Raw genomic sequence first — 13,005 nt, 5'->3', positions numbered from 1 at the left:
GTCGTGGACGCTTTCGATCAGCTTGATCACCAGCGCCCCGAGGGCTCAAGGCCGGCACGCCAGCCGTCCCGCGCTTCCCGGCAATAAGCTGGGGAGCTGGTGGGTCAGCCACATTGCTCCGAGGCTGACCCTGAGCCACAGCGCTCACTCCCTCGCGGGAAGGAGCGGCTGGAGTGCTCGAAGGAGTGAAGCGCGCAGCGCTAAACTGGGTCTGCGGCTGGGCGAGTGCCGAGAGGCTGCGCTTGGCTCGGACCTTCGTGAAATCGAAGCGGAGCTTGCGTTCAATGCGAACATCCACTTCACTGAAGCTGGCTCGGTGAGCATCCATGGAGCTGAGCTTCCGGCTGTGCTCGGCCCAAGACTCGAACTGAGCTTCGTACTCAATTGAGTCTTCCCCCGGGTTAAGTACCACCGGGTACGTCCGCATGGCGGGCACGGACTTTTGCTGGGCTTGCAGCCGCAGCTTCTCGCGATACTCCGCGACAGTCGTAGACTGTGGAGCGAGGAGTCGCTCTCGCAGAGACGTACGCAGTGCGAGCTCCTCCGGGCGTGCAGCGCGATAGACTGCTGGAACGCCTGACGACAAGCCTCCGCGGGGTCGCGAGGCCGGAAGCCGTAGTCGGCAGTGCTGGGGTTCAGCAGAGGCCGCAGCTCGGGGCGCTGGGAGCGCATGGGAGCCATCTGCGCCGCAACCTGCTCGGACTGAGCTTGGTCCAAAGGGTTGGAGATGACGGGGCCCAGGGCACGTCTTCCGCACGGAGCCGTGGCTCCGGGAGCTCGCGCAGCTCTGGGAGCCCGAATGAGCGCTGGGGAAACGGATTGGGAGTCCGCAGCGACTGCTGCGGCTGGCGCAGCGCGCGAAGTGGCGCGACGGCTCGGAGAGCGCGCAGGAGACGTGCGCGCGGGGCGCTCTTGCTCGCGACGGCTTGGAGAGCCAACTGGGGCCGACGAGCCTTCTTCACGGCGTGTCGATGGTGTGGGCGAAGCGTCGCCGCGGCTCGGGGAGCGTCGTGGGGGTGGGGACGCATCTCCTCGGTTCGGAGAACCCTCCATGGACTCGTCCACCTCGCCCTCTTCGCCGAAGAGTTCCCTAGGATCCATGATCTGACGGGTTGGTGCTCGAGGAGAGCTGGGGCTTGCGCGCTGCGAGCGGTGCTTCAGGCGGTGCGCCGCGAAGTACTCCGACACCGAGAACCTGGAAGACGTCGAGGGTGTGCGCGCGGGCGCTGGCGATCGCGAAGGTGTGGGGGCACGCAGTGCAGCAGCACGAGAGGAGCGAGGCTCCGTGGCGGATCTCGCGAGGGGCTGTCTGCGGTCGAAAGTCCAAAAGACTTTATGACTTGAAGCCATGTGAGGGCGCGTTGCGCCGAGAAGTTCTCAGAGAAGTCCACGCGATGTGGATTGACTCGTTCGAGAAGGAGGCTTGACGGAACCAGACCCGGAGGTTGACCGTTAAGCGTGAACACCCGTGTCCACGGTTTGGTGGGGGAGGGTGTAACGGGTTACACGATAGTTACCCGAAGGGTTACGAAGTGGGTACACACTGTCTAACCTAAATCAGTAGGAGAATCTGTACATGGCTTCAGAGTCACTGATTATGCATATGACTAGGGTTCACTATGCTAGATAGTGAACCGGATACATTTACACCGTAGGCGGCTTGGCCGCGCTAAAGAGAAATACATTCAGTTCGAGATTCACACAAGGGTTGACTCTTAAGTAAGGTGTACGGACTCGTACGTTCTGGTATTAGAACGGGCTATCTTAAGCTGAGACTCTGTGAGTCTGTTACGTCTTCCTCTGACGCTAAAGCTACGACAGCACCGCTGCATATGAAGCATAATGGTTCAGAGGCACAAAGGATCTCAAGTAACGGGTATTCCCGAATACAAGATCTGTAGGAAATAGAAGCCCGGTTAGGAATTGGTTGGAGTGTCTGAAAACAGAAGTCTTGTATAAATAAAAGACCGGACGTCTAATTTTTATAAAAAATATGCTCGAACATTTACTACTACAGTGTACTACTGTAGTAGTTGTTAAATTCTTGTCCGAATTTTTGCTTTGGAGCTCGAACTCATTCCAACCCTATTGGTTTTGCCTCACAACGATACGAGGTACCAGGAAAAGCAATGACTTGCGATCGTCACCCGATCTCGCTACATGTACTCCAACAGAATTGTCGTCTTAGACGAAGGTCAACATGTAGACTGCTGAAGAAGATGACGCTGTACGACTGTTTATCTTTGCGTGGCGAACATTGAATGCGTACTTGCACTTTTGCAGCGTCTTCCACAGCCTAGAGCTCCCAAAAAATTCGTTCAACACCATTTTAAGCTGCTGCTGCAAGTGCTGGGCAAACGAATAGCGGAAGCGGTTAAACTTCCATGGCCAATGTACTCGAGGCGCTGCTTCTTACCCAAAAGCTTATCGATGTCATCTTCAGCGTACCTCCACGCACCCTGATTTAGCGGCTCTACCTGAGCACAGACAAACTTCTTGGCATCTCAACTCGGTCAGCTCGTCAGTCGTAAGTGGGAACGGCGTCACTTCTTTCAGACGAACAAATGCGATAATCTTGGGGTTCTTGCAACGAGCGATACGCTCCTTTGCAAGCTCGTAAGATATTAAAACAAGAAAGTAGATATTCCTTAGTACAGAACCAGCCTTACTGTAACGCTACGCTTCCATGAAATATAAGTCCTTACCCGAATACAAGTCCCCTCGTCAGAATTGTTCAATTTGCAGGGGCTTATGGGGATTAGAAGAACGGCTTATATCCGGTAAATCCGTCAGTCTAGAAGTAGAATGTCGGCGATGGAGGAGATACTCAAGCGAATTAAGTGCCGATAAAAAATACGGCGACTTCCGCTACTTGAGCTACAAAATGTCACTTGTCCGCCATGAGTGTATTACTATTAGTAGTATAGTAGTATTAGTAGCAAAATACTTCAAAATATTTTGCTAATAAAATAAAATTCTTAATATTTTATTTTATTAAAAATAAGGTTATTAATAAAATTTATTATTGATAAAATGTTGGGCTATGTTTCTAATCGGTTAGATATATATATTGTGTACAAATGTGTAAATACACAGTGCGTATCGAGCCTCTGATTGGTCAAATCCACTTCAACACTGACTGTATCGAACCATTAGCCTGCACTGGAGGTGATCCTTAGAAGTTTCCGGTGATCTTCTCCACGATATGCACTGTGCGGCTATCACCGCCGAGCACAGAGGTCCTGATACAAAAAATGACGATGCCTGCCGAGCAGGGGTTAGTAGTAATGACTAAAATAGCACTCTTTAGTAATAATACTATCCGATTTTTGGTGGTATTAGTAATACTAATCCTGTAGAGCGGTATTTACTATGAGTACTAGTTTGGTTGACACACTACGATACTATAGTACTTTGAGAGTAATATTTTCAAGTGAATTCTGAACAAGTAATCCGTAGCTCAGTGGCCAGCTATATTGGTGTACGCAGAATTCCCGTCCACCATTGATTCCATATACCAGCACTTACACGAACAATGGAGTACCTGTCGTAGGCATGAAGACAAGTTTAGTTGCATGCATGACGCTGGTAAACTGGGAGTGAGAGCCGTGTCGTCCTAGTAAAAAAAAAAGTGATATCGCTGAAGTTAAATGCCATCGCGATTGAGCTGCTAATTGACGAATGGAAATGAGACGAACAACTGTAGAGAAGACTAAACACAGGAATAATTTCGTTAATCGCTCATAGCGAGACTTGGCCGGCCTAGTACCGGACTATATGCGACTTGTGAGCTCTCACTAAACCGACGAAATCTATCAAAGAATAAGCCGGATAGCCTTCATAGAGATATGTTGGAGTGACCCAAGCGCGTAGTTGTAGTGAGTTGGTTCCACGGCGAATTCGCGATTTCACGATTGCTCTGATTGTACGCGTCTAGATAGGCATGATATTATTACACCCACCCACCCCAACCTGGAATCCAGGGGTTATCGGTTCTCTCCGTTCCTGCTCTTCGTCCGGGCCCGGAAAGCGCTCAGCACAAGTTCCGTGTAAAGGGTACTGCTCAGACAGAATAGAACGGGTCATAACAAAGCAGGACACGCGCAAGGACGGTTCGTCGAAAGTAGTAGTGGGATATCAGTAGTAATAATATTACTATTACCGCCAAAACACTACTATTAGTAGTATGTCTCTATCCTCGACAGCCCAGTAGTATCGGTAATACTAATATCCACTTGTTATGGCTACTACTAACCCCTGCTGACGAGCCACTACACACCTTTCGCCATGAATACCCACGTACCGGTACATGTAGTCGTCAGCACACAATCGCTGTCGAGAACAGCGCTATTGCGTGTCCGTTGAGCAGCAACGTGCTGCTAAAGTTACTGTTCGGGCGAATCTACCATCGCGAGTAAGAGCATTGCCTCCTTTCAGCGCAGGGCTCTCCAAAAATATCTTGTAAATTTAAAAGGGGTGTTATTGTAGGGGGGCAGTAAGGTATTGTGCGGACCCTCCCAATATTTTCTAATTAGGGTGGTATTGATAATAATTGAAAAACACACTTTCAGTGTGAGGCACTTCTCAAAATGCTATTATTACATCTTCAGTCTAAAACTAAGAAACCAGAAGATCGGAGCTTAAAACACGCTAGGAAGTATCAGGCTTGCATTTCCCCCGCATAAGTTGCAATATTATCGATTCGTCCGATGTCTAGCACTAACTTTCACAATAAGTATCAAGTATTGCGGTATATTGACCCTTTTATCTCTCCAAACATCAAAGCGAGAGATCTGTACGTGTGTCCGTAAGTCCGTGTGAAGCCCGTGACAACATAATAAGGTGGTCCACATAATCGTACATAGACAGCCTTGGACGCCGAAGGCGGCCCCATCACAAGCTGTCGAGCGCAGCGAAGGCGGCACCCACGTGCGTTCTAGCGGGCCGCAGGGCCCGCCCTACAACTATGTACTAATAACACGGCGAGTAGTGCAGCGAGCCGACGAGGCAAGCGGAACGGGGGCGATTACGTCACCCCCGCCGTGACGCTTGGCCTAATATAATACTTTTCGGAACACCTGCTATTAATTAAAATGTGCCCACCGCGTAGTAGCAGCCATCGGTGGGGTCGCGGTCTGTTAGTATAATAGCGCTGTAGCGAGGTTTGCTTCATATATACACATGCTACGATAATTGGTATGGTAGTGAGCGATAGTAGCGCATAAGTTAGCGATAGCAGTGGATAGTAAGCGATAGAAGCGCATAGTAACGGATTGAAGCGCATAGTAAGCGACAGCAGTGCGCGTACATATAGTGGGAGGCGTTCACTGACACGCATAGCATATTTTACTGTAATTATTTAGGAATGTACATACTTAAGTATTATAGCTACAGCGGCGCTCTGTGTTCATCTTGGGGGAATATTTAGCTACACGTGCTTAAACGCGTTTCGTATATCTTTAAGGTACAATGTGTAGCGTTAGGAGAATGCGTTAGTGGGGTAGTATATAATATTCACTGAGTGAATGCCTTTTATTATAGTTTACGCTGGGATTCCTTTTCTAACCGTGTTATGGGGCGGATATGCAGGCAGGAAACCGAATTAACAAAGGGCAAACGTGACTTTATAACTATATAGTTACGAGTGCGAACTCTCTATATCTTACCTACTGTAGTGCAGGTGGTGCACTAAAATGGTAATGTTCGCCGCGTAGTAGAGTAATAAACCATAGCCACGTCTAAAACAATGAGTTTTGAAGTAGACCACGCAGTTGTTAGCGCAGCCCGCGGCTACAACTATATTTGACGGAATATACAGCATGCTGAAGTAAACGCGGTATTTATACAAGAACACACACAAGCACAAAATATTATCCTAAGTACAGGATTAGCGAAGCTCATACTTTTTATATTGCTGAGGTTTATATATAGCCCCAAAGCAGAATGTAGATGTTATAACTAGTAACATTGAACTATTGTATGATGATAAACTGATAAAACAGCAGATACATAGACATATACCGAAGATAGCACAGTAGCTCGATCTACCCTACCATGGCAGTTAACAACATTCACAATAAACACGGATTTTTAGATACCATGGTATGGTCTATGCGGATACTTTGTAGTTCGGGCTAACAAAGTGCGACTAAGTAAACAACACAGGACCCGTACAATAGAGCGTGTTTTACCCTGCAACTTCCATCTACTGAGAGTAACTCTGACGTGGGAATGTATATTCAGCTGATACCTGCCACGTAGCTCTACTAACAGTACTTCCAACAGAAAAAAAAAACTTTTTACATGCGCACAATCGAAATGGATAACATTTCAACTCAATAAAAGCCCACCGGAGCGAAGCGGAGGTGGGCGGCCCTCACTACTACGACTAACCACAAAACTATCCGCCGCGTAGCGGCGGCGCTCGGCTAGTAAACATCAATTAGAAAGACGCGCTGTCCGTCCGTCCGAATCAAAATCGTCACGCTTATTCACTAAGTACGAGTAGCTGCCGAGCGCGGCGAAGGCGGCACCCGCGTGCGTTCTAGCGGGCCGCAGGGCCCGCCCTACAACTATGTACTAATAACACGGCGAGTAGTGCAGCGAGCCGACGAGGCGAGCGGAACGGGGTGATTACGTCACCCCCGCCGTGACGCTTGGCCTAATATAATACTTTTCGGAACACCTGCTATTAATTAAAATGGGCCACCGCGTAGTAGCAGCGATAGCAGAGTCCGCTTAAACATATAATAGCACTGCGAGTAGTGCATAGTGGCAGCGATAGCTGGGTTTGCCCTACTACATAGTATAATTTTAATTCAGCGAACTTGGTTAAATAGAAGCACATTGTAAGCCGTAGCAGCGCATAGTTAGCTATAGCAGCGCGTAGTCAGCGATATGAACGTATAGTTAGTGATAGCAGCACGTAGAAAACGATTGCAACGGATACTTAGCGATAGCAGCGCATAATAAATGATAGTAAATGATAGCAGCGTATAGTAAGCGATAGAAGCGCATAGAAGGCGATAGCACCGACGTAATAAGCGATAGCAGTGCGAGTACATGTAGCGAGAGGTACAGTAGCGGAAGACGATTGATTAATAGTTTCAGGTTAGTTTTTGTGTAATACTTTTGGACGGATATATTATAGCTGCAGCGGTGCTGAGTGCTCATCTGTAAAGGCATATAGCTACATTGGCTTAAACGTGTGGCATGTATCTGTAACTTATAGTATTTAGCGGTAAGATAATGGCTTCTGGGGATAGTAGATGCCTAGACATGAGGTTTTATTGTAGTTCATACTGGCATTCCATTGACGCGTTCCCCCACACTCTAACAATACTGATGAGCCGTACAATACCTGTATATTAACGAATTAGCATTGCACGCTATATGAATTTTGAACGCGACGGCGATACTTTCGCTACTCAACTATAGGTAGTACACAAAAGTGTTAATGTGCATTACGTAGTAGAATAATTTACTGATACGCACGTCTTAGCTCATTAAAAATGAGATTTGAAGCGGGATACGTCGAAATTAACGCAGCCCATAGCTCATTACATTCTTAGGGCCGTACAAAATGCTGAAACGATGCAGCACGATATATACACGTTTATTTCTTAAAAAGACTAGCTCAAAACCTAATGCTGAGAACATGAATAGCGAAGCCATCAGTTTGGGCTTATCGCCTGATCACAGAATGGAAATGCTATAGCCTACCAACCGTATAGAGAAGCAAACTATAGTTATGCGATAACATGATAAAATAACAGGTATACAGACTTCAAAGCGAGCACACTGTAGATAGCAACACCGTATTGATCTACCCCACCACGACATGTAGCTCATGCCAAAGTTTAATTCTACTACATGTACAACACACAGATTACTTAAGGTATGTACTCCGCGGGGACTTTGTAATCGGATTAAGTAGTTGCACCTGTTTGGACCCGGTTTACAACAGGGTACCGTACGATAGATCGAATGTTTTACCTTACTACATTCATCTACTCTGACGTAGGGATATGTATTAAGCTGATTTCAGTCACGCCACACTACTGATAGTACCTCAACGTAAATAAACATTTTTTTAGATGCACACAAGCAAAATTTAATAACCTTTAAACTAAATAAAAGCCCACCGGAGCGAAGCGGAGGTGGGCGGCCCTTAGTACTACAACTAACCACAAAACTACCGCCGCGTAGCGGCGGCGCCCGGCTAGTCCTAAACATCAATTGGAGCAAGACGCCGTCCGTAACGGAATATCACCTGAATTCCGATTGGCTAAAAATGCTGCCGAGCGTAGCGAAGGCGACCCCACCATACGATATTGCCGGGCCGCAGGACCCGCCCCGGCCTCTGTAATACTAACCTGACATTGAGAGTAGTGCAGCGAACCGACGAGGCGAGCGGGACGGGTCTGCCACTGCCGTAGCGAAGCGTAGGCAGTCTGCTCCAATAGCGGAGCGAGCATTGCGAGCGAAGCGCCAACTAAAAATTCACCGCCGCGTAGCGGCTGCGCTCGGCTAGTTGTATAACAACAATAAAGTATTGTTACGGCCTCGACCTGGACAATCCCTAATCAATATTTATCTGCTTTCAGCGTTCTTCCGAATTCCCTGTGTGATGAGTGTTTGAACAGGAGGCAGATGAGTGGTTCCGTCTGTTGCAGATGGCTACTCTCTGTGTCGTCGTCCAAGCAGAATGATATTCCAACCGAGCCACACTTGCTGTTTCTTGTATACTATCGTCCTCTATACGCTCCAACTTACACTTGAATTCAATTTCCACGAACAGTGTACAGCACTTGACCGAGGTATAGCCAGGCTTCGTCAAACCAGAATATCCGTCCTAGTGCCTATATTACCTTAATGAAGGAAGGCTGGGGACCCTTAATATAGGATGCATCTCTACTCGATACTTAATCAAGCGGATGAAGCCCAATCACCGACTGCGCTGTGCGCTACTTTCACTAGCTCCAAGTACTGCGAAGCATGTAGCTCGTCTTCTGGCGAGAAATCGGTGAGTTGACCCCAATGCTCGCTCTTCATGCGTTTCAGGATCGAGATCTCCCCATGTCTCGGTTGTTTTGAGCTTAGATAGGCGGTCGACATTGTTTCCAAACCTTCGATCGACTTGATACTCTTCCTTCAAGCTACGATGCTGGGCCCAAAATTTTCCTACCACCGAATCGCCGTACTGCCTCGTACATCGGTCTTCATACCTGTTAAATGACTCGGCAAACGCGCCATGGGTGATAAGAGCAGATTATTTACGAGTCGCCATGACGTATACTGTGTCCTGGGCGGACAACGTAATGCCCAGGACCCCGTCAATAGATCCTTGTTCAGCAGCACGAACTACGAGAACCAAGCCAAACTGTCTCGCATCTCTTAAATTAAAGTTCACTCGAAAACAATGACGCCTTACACTCAGCCTTCACCTCACTTAAGCATCAGGGCGGTTCTGAAGCGTTGTCACTAGCTTATTGCGGGCCGAGTACAGTACTGCTCGGATACAGTGACATGTTTGTACTGCAGTTACTCAAATCATAACTTGGCTGGCCGCGCGAGATCCGTGACCACAGACAAACTATCCGCTTTGTTGTGACTTTCGCGCGATCCTAGGTTCAGAGATGTTTTTCACGCATACGCACGTGTCTATCAAACGTAGTGTCGGGGAGCTGTCTTCACTATGCTGAAACCCGGTGGGATTCTATCTATGACTCCTGCGAGTTTTTGACACTCAAGCGCAAATATTATAATCGGTTGCGCTGCAAAAAGGAAAGGGCTGCTCGCTTTCGATCAGTTTGAGGTTGTCTAAAACCATGAGCAATTGGTTCATGGCCAGGTATAGCTCATAACGGAAGCCCCAATAGTCTATTTCACGTATGTAGCCATCCTGTTAATACAGGACGCTGGCAGAGCCTTAATTTAGGAAGTGCGCCCAATTTTGACGATGCCTGGGTATAGCGGAGTCCATTGCTGCGTGCCTTGCGCAAACGTTTTCGTCGCTATACTGTATGCTAGCCTTGCTCATGCCGCCTACAGCAGCACGTGACAAGCGAGCCCATCGCCGTATATACCAAGGCCCCGACTGGGGCTCATTCGTCATGCTCCTGCGCGCTCATGACGTTGCCGAGGAAGCCAGCAACATCTATGAGGAAGCTATTGTTTAAGCATAGAAAACTGATAAGACGGCCCAGAATGACACTCACTTCCATGTATTGCACACTTAGCACCTCTGTCCACTCTAATGCAACCTCCTTGCTCGCCTGCAACGCTGCGCTGCCGCTCAACCGCACCACTCACAGCACCCCTTCGTCGAACACCGAGCCATCTTCGACCACCGGAGAGCATCGACCACTGAGTTGACGCACGACCTATCGGGCTTGGAGCTGAAATAGACCACCGGGAGGAGTCGGACCTCCGTTTCCCTGCATGCAGGGCGCTCTGCCGTTAAGCTACGGTGGTAGGTCCGGCGGCCTGAAGAGCAGCACAAACAGAGAGTGTTAGAAAACAGTTGAAGGCAGTGCAATAGAAAGCTGGATGAACGCACCATTTAGTGTTGGCCGGGGCATTAACCTTGACGGCGACAACCCTCTTAGGACACTGCCCCCCCCCCCCGCCTCAATTCGCTTCACGCGGTCAGACCAACACTGACAGCAGAGCGAGGCGGGGAGGACGAGAATAGCAAGTGAGCGCAACTCAGTATTTTACTGGTAATCTACCAGATGGGTTCATATTTTTACTGGGATAGCAGTGGCCGATAAATTCGCGCCTCGGTAACTGAAGCCAGTAAACTGAGGCCGGTATCGTGGTCCTTTGTCACTGGATGTCTTTCTCCTGGTGACCCGGTAACTGGAGCTGGTAACTGAGTCCGATCTCGAGTCACTTGACTTCAGCCATTCAGCAACCGGCACCTACGTACGTACCTATCCCCCTGCTTTTCCTTTATCTCGCGAACTATTGCTCAGTACAGCCACAAGTTCCCTACACTAACATGGTCGCGCGTTTTTCGCCATAATTCGCCACTATCAGGTTCACTACGACGCTGAATTCGAGACGTGGTTTCGGCTGACTGTTGTAGTTGACGTCGCAGGCCGTGTCGGTCTCGCTGATAGGCGCCATGGGACTACAGCTATTGTGCAATTTCACATTCTACCACTAAACCAAGCAGCCGGCCTACGTACCTAGCCACCGCACTTGGGCCCCGCAATGGCTAGGATAGGGGTCTTTTGACCGTATATGTAGTTGTTTTGTTTTTAGTTTATAGCAGGCTTTTTACCATTACCCATTGGCGTCTCCTGCGCCTGCTTCGCAGCCGCAGCATCTGCCTGGTAATGCGATCTGAAAAGTAGATACTGTCTAGTAAGTTTGGAGCGGTATGTGGACAACACGAGTTTTAACTACGAAGTACAAATGCAGTAGCTACAAGACCGAATGTGTGACCGCAGGAGACACTTACTCTATGTCTGTAGTATAGCCCTCAATTATATCAAACTTTGACATTGAGCATACTATTTTTTTTAGAAATCCTTAAATTTCAAAGCTTACGACTACGTTAATGGCCCCACGACCGCTACGTGCTGCGATATTGCAGCTGGGGGGGGGGGGGTATACGGCGCGCATCTTGGCGCTAGAAGTCGTGGTCTACAGATAAGTTTCAGGGTACAAACAATGCAAAGAAAACAAAACGCAACGTTAACTATGATACAAGATATTCAATGCTCCAGGTTTCTCATAAAGGTCGCCCATGAAGCTGATAGTTCTTCCTCTCACTTGCTAGGCAAGAGAGGCGACGAGTAGTTAAGCTTTGAGGTTGCGCTCGCACGCCTTGATAGTCGTCGTAATACTACTGCTGTGGTGAAAGTTCTGGCTGCCCCCGTAAATTTGCTATCCCGCGTAGCCGGGACGGGCTTATTATCAAGTTTTTTTGGTGGTTCGTCAAGGACGCAGAAAAAAGGATGTTTGTCGAGTCTTTACAGCAGAGAGGCGGTCCAGCAAGGTGAAAAAGCACGGGAGTGTGCTATCGGGACTGGAGCGTAAAGCCAAGTTGGGCAGGTACTAATACGATTGATAGGTATAACCTTGGACCGTTGAAATTTAAAGCTTCGGCCGATGAGAGCCCAGTTACATCTACACCGTGTTTGTATGCTTCGTGGGTGCATTCAGCAAGCTCTTGGCACTCAAGTCTCAGAGTTTTCTTGAGTTTCGGGAACTTGACTGCCCAGTAGTAGACACCGTCGTTATCACCCCATGACACAACTGTTCCACAGAAGCTCTCGCGTTTGGGCACTCCAGCCTTGGTCCTGATGTCGAAATCCCGCATGGGACGGGCTTATCATCGAGTAATCGTGGCGGTTCGTCGAGGATTTGCATAACAGAGTAGGTTCAGCGAGGGCATCACGACGGAAGTGTACCGTGAGGACTTCGGTCGTCCATCAAGTTTCTTTACGTGTTAGTTAGTGCTGTAGCTCTGAATCACGTTGCACCTAGGCGTCTATCGGCCTGCTGCCGGAGACGTTCAGCGCATAATAATACTGTAGCTGGGGAGGTCATGGTGGACACGTTCACGGGTGAGTTGGGGTACCCGTGGAGCTGCGAGGCTGGACAAACGGGAATGAAGCGGCGCTAATTGCTCTTCCGAGAGTATGGCTAGGAACAGATCGAGCGATAGCGGGTGCTGTGCGTCACAGCACAGCACACAATGACCCCAAGCACTTTTGCTAGATAGGTTGCTATGATACAAGGCAGAACAATGTATATCTGTGCTTGTAATTTATATTATCGTTCTGTCAGTCCGTTAGGAACTCAAGCGTGTCACCGAGACAGCCGCGGCGAGAACAGATCTGAGACCGTGGTGATCTATCGAGTTTCATTAGCAGCGACGTCCAGTACTGCGACGGCATCCTGGCCGATGCCGGCCACATCCGGGCTGTACCTCAACTGAACCCAGACACGATAAGCCGTCCATCTTCTTCCCCCTCAGCCGTCGTCGGG

Source organism: Phytophthora sojae (genome assembly GCF_000149755.1).
Source record: "Phytophthora sojae unplaced genomic scaffold PHYSOscaffold_3, whole genome shotgun sequence".
Classification (NCBI taxonomy): domain Eukaryota; phylum Oomycota; class Peronosporomycetes; order Peronosporales; family Peronosporaceae; genus Phytophthora; species Phytophthora sojae.
Note: the sequence above shows the minus strand (reverse complement) of the source record.